Source organism: Myzus persicae, unplaced genomic scaffold, assembly GCF_001856785.1.
Source record: "Myzus persicae strain clone G006 unplaced genomic scaffold, MPER_G0061.0, whole genome shotgun sequence".
NCBI lineage: Eukaryota > Metazoa > Arthropoda > Insecta > Hemiptera > Aphididae > Myzus > Myzus persicae.
The window spans coordinates 49,873-60,510 of NW_019103222.1; the positions used below are offsets into that span (position 1 = coordinate 49,873).

At 30.3% G+C, this 10,638-nt stretch overlaps 1 long non-coding RNA gene across 1 annotated transcript; it reads right to left on the reverse strand.

Annotated features, from left to right (window-relative positions):
• LOC111034027 lies at positions 1–3,815 on the reverse strand. The gene is made up of 3 exons (XR_002604487.1): positions 3,441–3,815; positions 1,978–2,633; positions 1–110 (listed from the first exon to the last, which is right to left on the reverse strand). It is a non-coding gene; the product is annotated as an uncharacterized LOC111034027 (long non-coding RNA).
• Positions 3,816–10,638: the final 6,823 nt, after the last annotated feature.

The window sequence follows — 10,638 nt, forward strand, 5'->3', positions numbered from 1 at the left end:
ATTCTTTATTTGAAGATAACTTTTTGAATTTTGATGATAGCTGATGTCAATAAAAAGTTTTGTTTTGTCTTGACTTTTATATTTTTTGAAATGAAGACCTACCACGTAAGCTGAAACAATAAAATAACAATAAATTCTTATATCAAATTTGTATTTTTTAATTATCAATATATTTTAATTATTGAAATGCAGACAAATGAATAAAACTATTTTAGATTCAGAATGGAACAATTCATCAATTAATGTATTAATTTTACAAACATATTTATATTTTTGTGTATATGATGTTAACATAACATATAGTTAAATAAAATGCTTCTATATTCAACTGGTCACTGGATATAAAATATTTAAGTAGCCTATAATAGTTTTCAAACTTTTAAAGAGCTTATATTTAGGGCGATTCGACATTTATGTTACAGAAATTTTATCATAACATATATTATACCAAAATATTCAAAGAAAAAGTAAAATTACTAATTAACATTAATTTTTAATCTTTTTAAAAGTTAATATAAAATATAGGTAAAATTATATTAATAGATTAATATTAAAATTATTATCTCTTTTGTACTTGGTGACCCGATGGAAGATAATTGTTTGTCCAGTGTCTATGATAATGCGGGTACAGCAATAAGGGAGGCTAACACAATTTGGCAATTAATATTGATTATTCCTAGTATAAACATTTTAAGAACACAGAAACTGCTCATAAGAAATTTGATTTAGATATATCTTAATTTTTAAGCAAATCAACAGCTAAATAAGTTAAAGTAAAACTCCCCTTTCTCTTTAGAAAAATAGAAGTTGAAATAGCCACAGGAAACACTTAAGGTAGAACAATTTGGACTGAAGGTATAATCAAGAATTCTAAAAATCAGTATTTTAAAAATGTCTGATATGACTATATGAGCCTGGACAAAAGATCATAGACCAGACATAACCGAAATGCAACCATAGCACAGAACCAATGACTCATCATTTTTGTAAACTTGATTCAAACAAAAATCTTCGGTCAAGTCGATTAAAGAAAAATCATGCCAAGACAAAAAAATACAACAACGTGTCTACCATTTGTTAGGGTGGGCGATCAGGCGGTGCGCGCAACATATGGATAAAAACACTTACTGTTCGCACACCAACCAAGGGTTGCCAAAAGCTAGTAAGTGATAGTAAAATTTGGTTTTTGGTATACTTAAAAACTCTAAAATTCAAAATTTTAATGAATGTACTGTTAACATGAAAAGTCAGGGGGAATCCTTAAAAAATAACCCCGTATGTACATATTTGCTGTGTAATTACTAAATTATGAGTTTGTTTGTGTTTCTAATATGAATATTTTACATTTGTAATAATTTTTTCTTTTTTAAAATGTACCCATATTGTTCTAAATTACGTTTTAAAACTTAAATGTATGTAAAATAATTTTGGTAAAAAATAAAAAAAAATAATTCAATTATCTATTGATTATTTTGTTCAAAGTTTTTTTATTTTAAATTGTCAGCGTCGCAATAACTAGGAATACAGAGTATATAAATAATAAAGTACAATATGATAATATAAAAGACAAATAATACTATACATAATATTAAAATATCAAACTTCAAAATGTTAGTAAATGTATACTTAATTTTTTTTTATTAGATTACCGTAATAATAGCCTATCTAGTTATATTATTATTAGAATATTTTGTTAGGTAACCCTTCCTCGAAATCAACCATTTTTCTTCTGCTCTACATATATTGTGATATCATATCAAACAAATTTTTATTAAAAAAAGGTAAATGAAGGCAAGGTGATTGTTGTTTTTTAGTGAGACTTTGCAACCTAACCTAACTGTATTCTTATTTCCACTGAAAGACGTCATAATAGATAAGTCGGTATAAATAAATAATGTATTAATAAGAAGCTAAGTGTATCTATTTTATTTTGGCCGTTTTGGGACACGCTATTGGAAGCAGTAAAATCAGACTTACATAGTTGATAGGATCAGAGTTCCGAATGATCGAAACATGGGGTATTTTGATATAGCTGAACAGCTTTCTGACGGTGGTCACGGTTTCCTCCACTATATTTGTTTGACATCCCCCAATTGTCTGATGTAAGCGCTGGCCGACGTTGGCTTCTTGTTGTGGGACTCTCTGCAGTTTGTATTTTTTATGACTGGACCTTTATGTGAAAGCCTGCAAACAAAAAAGAAACACATAGTAAGCATATTATATAGACAGTCGATGGAAGTGGTTTGAAGCGTCACTAAGCCATTGTTGGGGGGAGTGAATAAAAATCACGCTGTACGCACCAAAACTCAGTGGTACCTAAAGTATCCGTTTTGTTAACGACCGACGGGATTCTGGGCGTCCGGCTTCTCGGTGGGCTCCCGACACTCCCGGAAGCAAGCGTAACCAATACGATTTTAGACGGATGTATGGGCAAGTGAAAAAGACTTACGTCGATTTGATCGGCGTTGTTTATGTAAGAGTCAATGAGTCATGTGATATTTTGAAGTAAAACAACTTGCTGACGGTTCCCACTTGAATCTTAACACTTCAACACTTGTGTTTGAAGTCACCATACTTGTTCTCAGACACCAGACACAATAGATTAGCAACGGCAATGAGGCTGTTCATTAAACCTAGACCCGAAAACAAAACGTTGGTGGTTGATCACATTATTGAGAGTTAAATGCATCGTAAAACAAAACAGACGTCAACAGGTCGGACATTTTTATGCGGTGGCGACCAGTGTATCGAAGCATCAGTTATTAGGTGTGGTTGGAGAGGGTTACAAATTGCGCCACCCCTACGAAAGAACAGGGAGCCAACTATTGGTTGATGTGTAGTGTAGTACCACTGGAAAAAAGCTTCAGTCACGGTCCAGTACTTAAAACCATATAAATATAGAAAAAGGCAACCGGTCAGCGGTCGGCCATTTGTAAGATTGGTTTGGGATCAGTCTTAACAGGTGTCGAAAAAAAACTTTCCACACGCACCCATACGGGGGCTTTAAAATCTAACCAATGTTCACCCGCCAACGGACATCTGGAACCTGGGAATAAGTGAAATTGATATATTATTTTACATTTTTAAGGGGTCGACGAATTAGTAATGACACATTTTTAATTTCAAGACAGTTTTCGGACTACAGTAACGGGTTACGGGATGCTCCACCTTTTTGTATTTGCTGGCACCGTACATATGCTCGGACGGCAGACACAAAAGAAACGCGACGGCAGCGAAACCATTCATTTGGAAACTAGTGCCGAGCACATAGCAAAGGTTACATTAATGAGCGTACAAAATATGGTAGACAGACAAAAAAGCCAACCGATCAGCTTTTTTAAAACTAGGACAAACAGCGGCGGCCGGTGGGCGCAACAGGGGATTTAACGGAGACAACAAAAATTGATGAAATATTATACAGCGAAGTAAAATGGACTTACGTGGATTGAACCGGAGTTGTCGACGACCGAGTCAAAAATTATTTCGAGGTAGAATATCTTGCTGACCTTGATCACTGTATCCGAGGTACTCCACAATTTTCATTTTATGTTTTGGAACATGCGTGAACCCCGTCAGACACACGAGGAACAAAAAGTGTGTGTAGGCAACCGGCGGGGGGCGCGACCGGTGGATCGTTTTGAGCAGTTGGTGGTAGTTAAAGTGAAACCTCTCTCGTGGGCTGGACTGCTGGAGTATAGAACAAAATGTATTTTTTTAACGGTAACACCTATTTTTAGCACATGATTTGGATTGACCAAATTTTTTCAAATCGATTTGACTCTTAATGCTTGGCTTCAAGTTCAAAATTGAATGAATGACAGCCATTATTCAATTTTGAAAAAAAAATGTTGAATTTATCTGTGTAATTTATTAATTTTGTTCATGTATGTAATTTTTTTTTTTTAAATTTTAAAATATTTTGTATTTATACATTTTATAATTTTAAATTATATTCAGAACTAATAATCAATTTCTAATAACAATAATAACAGTATATATTTATCAATTACAATGATAATTATATTATAGGATTAGCAATAAATATTAAATATATCACTTCCGAAGCCAATAGCATTGGGGCCATTACAAAGATACTAAACTATAGATTTGAAACTAAATTTGTTACCTTAACTACAAATGTAGAAACTAAAGCATTTTCCTAGAGCTAATGGTGTGCTAGATAAGAGATTAACAAAATTCAGTTGGAATAATAATACAATTTAAAATTATTGAAATTAAATATCTTTATATCTTGTAACAAAAAGGGCATATTAAAAATTAATTTGAGAATAGAATTTAAAGTTACTTTAAGATTCTTAAGGAGTATGGTAAGTACCACCCCAGAATAAAATTCCATAAGAAATTTTTAGTTGTATCAGAGGCGTTTATTTTTTTTAGTTTAAAATTTAAAATAGATTTAAGTGAGTATAAATAAAAGTATTGTTGAATAATTAATATTAACGTCCTATTTAAGGGTTCCATCAATGTAAATACCTGAGTATTTTAATGAATTTTTACCCCCTCCCCTAATCCACTTTTGGCAGTTTTTGACAACAAATATTTTTTTCTCATTGTCTCGACGTCGTGACATACAGGCTGAATTTTTAAGCATGCTTGCCAACAATATTCTGCCTAAGCTATCTCAGTACTGTATTAATTTTACCTCAAAGGACCTTTAGCTTTGACAAAATTTAAGTAATACCTAAAATTAGACAAATTGGCCTTGTATTTAGGCGTCACTAAAGGGTATAGGGGGAACTTTTACTATCATAAAAAAATTTTATATTAAAAATGCATTAAATTTATTCAATATTTATCGTTCAAATATCAGTAAAATGAGTTGTGATTTGTAGGTAGTATAAAGAAAAAATGTTATGGTCAATACGATTTTTGATTGTTGAAAAATTCAAATAATATAGGTATATTTTGTGATAATGTTCATTATATTTTCATTAATAAATTAACAATATTGAAATGCAATGAAATTAGCTGTAATAATTTTATGTAAAATTGTAAGAACATACACTACGGTCTGCAGATTAGATTCAACTTTACTAATTTATGAGCTTGATTCATTACTAACATGCCATTAAAAAATTATTGTAAGATATAATATGATTTCTGGATTACTTTACTTAGGAGGGGTACGAAGCCCCTCTCCCCACTGGAGCCATCCTTGTAGCATCACACAGAATTATAGATATACCAAAAAAGTATACGTTTGATATAATTTTATTGCTGTTAAAGCAGTTACAGAAACCGGTTTTGCTAAAATCAGTTTAAAACAGTTATTAAATGGTTTTAACAATTACGGCTTATGGGCATTTGTTGTCACTTGTCTCTGTTTTACAGACATACTACATGTTAAATTAATTTTCAATTAATTTCCAATTACATAAATACATAACAAATATTACAAATACATTTTACTCTCTAATACCTAAAATTAAAATGAGAATTAGAACCTCTTATAAAATTTAAAGGCAAGAATATTATGTGGAGCATCTCGGATGATCTTATTGATATTATTATTATGAAGTTATAATCATATTTAAACCGTGCATTTTTTGTAAATTTTTAAATGATCAAAACTTACTTAAAAATTATAATATCAATGAAATCCTCCTAGATGCCCTAAATAATATTCTTGATTTTACATAACCATAACCAGACCGGAAGCAATCTTATATTTGAGATTGAAACCGATGATTGTTGGAACGGCAGCAAAATCCGAAACCAGTTTTTTAGTTTTAAAAATATTTATTGGTTTTCAATTATTCTACGCGGCTTCCTTCGAAACTCCCGTGACACCCCTGGGAGCCGCGACGCACAGTTTGAATACCTCTGTATTAAACTATACAATTCTCGGTGTAATAAGTAATAATTCAATTACTCTTTTAATGTTATTAAAATAAATTAATAAATAACTAATACTAATTTTTTAGTTAAAGTATGATTTAAAGTTTCTCAGAATATTTAATAATTAATAGTCATTAGTGACACGCAGTTAACTAGTTTGATTAAACATTTTAATACTCATTACCTATAAGTATAACTATATTTTACAGTTTTTTTATTTATTTATTTATTGACTTAAAAATAATGAAAATGTCATACAACCTGTTCTTGATCACACTATTTGCAACATTTTTAAAACAAATGTAGTTGACGTATATGTGCATACAGACTCAATAGTCCTTGCAAGGGTAGTCTAGAGTCTACTTTTGATCATGAATGATTATGAATTATTATTATATATTTATATGACAAATATGTTATGTAAAACAATCTGTGCGTATATTGGCTTGGTTTATGAACTTTATTTTAACAAATATGCAACTAGACAACAAATAAATGATAACAATTATCATTTTAACGGCGCGCACCGTAAGTTTTAAAAATTTGAAAATTGATCAAAATATGTATATCAGTATCACCTAGGTTATCCCCAAAATTAATTTCAATATAAGTTCATCCGTCCGAAATAATTAATGTTACCTTAAATCGTGATTACATGCACTGTATATTATTATTATTATTATTAAAAATTGATTATTAGTTCTTAATATACATTCTATATTACTTATACTAGACCAATAAGTTTGACGAAATCAATGTTTTCTATACTTAAAAGCATAATTATCATACTGGCATACTGCTTTATTATTGGTATATGGTCTGCGCTCTAGTGGTAGAATAAGTTCTACAGGACTCGTACAGGCGAAGAAGCTAAAACGAGGATTCCTCAATGACTATCACCATCATGATTCATAATCTTCTTAATAAACTAAATTCTAAATAGCACACTTACCTATCATTAATAATTTATCAATAATTACAGCCCTAGTAGTACTAGGTTACCCAAGTACTGGAATAATTGCACTGGTTTCTCATTGGTCCCGTGGTCTACAGACAATTGTGGAGAATACTATTATTGTAATTATACTAATTATAGTAGGTACTATTATTGTATGATTTTTATCAATTCATTTTGTTCATGTGTACAAATTAGTCATAGTAATTACTAATGCTTTATCAAAATTTAATTTTGTTTTATTCACCAAATTAGTCGGTGCATACAAAAATATAAAAACTAAACAATAAAAACAAAAGAAGGTATTTGCAATAGTTCAATGAAGCAAATGAGCTGAGGCAGCACATCGTACAATTATACGTAAGCACCACTTTAGGAAGGGGAAGCGAGGCTCGTAAGTTTTGTGAGTGATTCATAGAGATCCGTGATTTTATGTGTTTGGTTCTGAACAATATAAGTAAGTCAATAGTGAAAATTGTCATATTATCTTGTGTACCACCGAAAGATAAGTTTTAACAATTCAGACTCTATTGTTCTACGTATGATTTCCATCATAAGCCAACTCATTTTCCTTCTATCGGTGTCACTGAATAATATAACACTTCAACCCAAATGAACTATCATCTCCTTAATTATTATCCATAAACACATTATTAATCCATGATCACAACCTGTGTATAATTTATCTGTAGGATGTTTACAGATGTTCTGTAATGAATGATTTCATATGTTAGTGAGTAGAATTTAAAAACAAATCACTGCAAGTAATAAAACACCAACCGATTATTATCAACTTTCGATACGCTCCACGATTTTTAGACGTCAGCGCTAAATATAAGGGTTTTGGGAGACAGAAAGTCTCTGATTTTTCATTGAAATAACAATTTTTAAGGACTTATAAAGTAAGTAAGTAATTAGTCAACGAAGTGCCCTTAAAAATCCTACATTCAGAATAGCCTGAATAACAAAACTCAAAATATTATGTTTTCGATTTTCACAAAGTTTATAGGGGAAACACACAGTACATTCTGATTGAATTTAATAGTATTATTTATTTGTAACCATCAATATTGTACTCGTTGAGTTCGAAACTTAATGACTACAATTTTCGAAATGAGTATACTTCTGATTCCAATATATATCATATACTTGAGTAGGTATATAATATATTTACAAGGTTTTTATTAGTATAATAATATGCAATAACGCTGTAAGACGGCGCTTTGTATATGCAATTCTAATACAACATGTGAAAATATAATCCATTATACCATACAATGCCATATTTATTTTTATTATATTTAATATACATTTTCAATACCTCTAGTAATCAATAAAAATAGATACAAACAATTCCTCGCAAAATTGCGTTCATCTTACAATTAATAGTATTTTAAATTAATCCTTCGGTGTTGATAAATTCAATAAAGATAAATTTAATGAGATGGTTTTCGCAATTGTTCATTGTTACATAGGTAGGAATCTATATATTCAATGTATAAAATCAAATTATATTACGCTGTGTGTATTATATTGTACGACCAAGTGAATACTCAGTTCAACAAAATAATATAATAATTGTATTAATTTTTATTTTTGCCAGTCAAGTATTGGTATTTTTTAAGACCGCAAAACGTCAATGAAACGCTAACTAGATGGCGTCTCAGTGTTTGTGTCTCACACATTCTGTAGCACTTAAGTGGTATATTATTTGAACAACAGGTGTCGCTGGGGTGACCGATATACTTAGGTAAGTTCTTTATTCGTTCTTACGTAGGTATATGGAGCAGTGGAAAATATTTTTTGACGATAATATTATAAATACCTAAATGTCCTAATTTGTAAATACACTGAAAATACCAAAAAAAAAAAGTAAATAATATCTTAATATTCTCCTTTCACATTTATTATGTTGGTTTTTTACAAAAAATAACATATAACACACTGAAAATAAATCTTCATACATATTATACACGTTCAATTTTTATACACAAAATATGTCCATCGCAGGCGGTACACATAATACACTTATGAACGTACTGTACACAATACACATACTATACACAATATAATATAATTAACACGCAGATGCGCGTTCAGCGTGCATAGATGTACAATAACTAACAATCATGGGCACGTAATTAGCGTGGTAATAATTCAGGAAAAGTATCGCGAGAGTTCTGCTTAATTAAATATAATATAATCAATATTCGAAAATATTTTAATGTATAATCGATCGTTGTTCAGGTCCTAAAGACCGTACATTTTTTTTTCTGTACGGTAAGTTCGTCCATCGAGGAGGGCGTTAAAAAAAGACGGGTTTTTTACACATTATGTCCTACATAAAAACAAATACAAGATATTCGTAGACAATAGATACAGTCCAAACAATGCAATTATTTATAATAATAATAAAAATAATAATAAAAATAATAATAATAATAATAATAATATTGATAACGTTGTACAGCGATGAAATATTATTTTAGAGAGCATAATATATAGTCGTATAAGTAGTGATAGGGGTAGAGGTAGGTAAGTAATACTCGAACGGAAAAGAAGAAATCACGGTGTTTTAATTGTAATTATATTTTGTACTTCTCGAGTCGCGGTATGAAAGAAAAACGAAAAATCCCGAGAACAGACGGGAAATGTGACGTTGTGTCGGGTACAGCCAATCAAAAAATTAGACCACCTCTCGTGCTAGAGTCTTCTAAGTCATATAACGATATTATTATAACAATAATTGTGTTGTAAACAAAACGAGGAAAGACGATTTCAACACAACAAACCAGGGCAGTTGTATTCGAGGGACGAATTACCTACGAAAATATTTTGTCTTATTTTGTTCATTATCATTTTCATTTCTATTATACTATCCGCTTTGTAAAAATTTAATATCAATCATTTTTTTTCTTCGCTAACAACCGCAGTGTTCACACAAAGTTTATCTTTTTAATCCTTATGCGACCACGTCACTGTTTTCGTTTTTCTGAGTGCGAAGACTTATTTTTTTTTCGTTTTGTTTTGCGTATTTTTTCGCAGGTAGAGTTTTGTAGAGGTATATCACCGACGCGGCCCTGCGTCCAACGTTTTTGATATCATAAACATTACAATAAAAATACAATCGCGTATGACACATAAAACAAACGAATAATAATAATAATAATAATAATAATAATAATACACGCGTGTTTCCTTCTTAATCGTTTCAGTTTACAGCAGCATTATACACTCGAAATACACAATACTATAACGATGAAAAGTGCGAAAGTACTATAGCGAAAACGGTTTGCAGGCGACACGCCGTCGTAGTATCATAATATAAATATGGGTAATCGTGACGTAGGTATACGGTTTGGTCGGCCCGACGGTTTTTGGTTATATTATTGAAATATGACTGCAGAAAGCCGGGCAAAAGACCTGTACAAATATTATATCATCGCCGATCACACGCGGCACACGTTTTTGCGCGTGTCATAATACTAAATGTTAGGTATCTACTAATGAAAAAAAAAAATTATATTTAATAATAATAATAATAATATGTATAATAGTATAGCGACATTACATCAATAATAATAATAATAATAATAATAATGTTAAATCATTTTTTTGTTTTTTCCCGATTCGCTTTTTTTTATGTTTTTTATTATTATTTTTTTTTTTTTTACTACACACGGACAATTTTTATAATAACGATTACGATTATTATGATTTTTTTTATAACAAATAAATATTATTATTATTATTACACACACCGCGAGTCTAAAAAAAAAAAAAAACGAAAAACGAAAAACGAAAAACAAACACAATAATACATA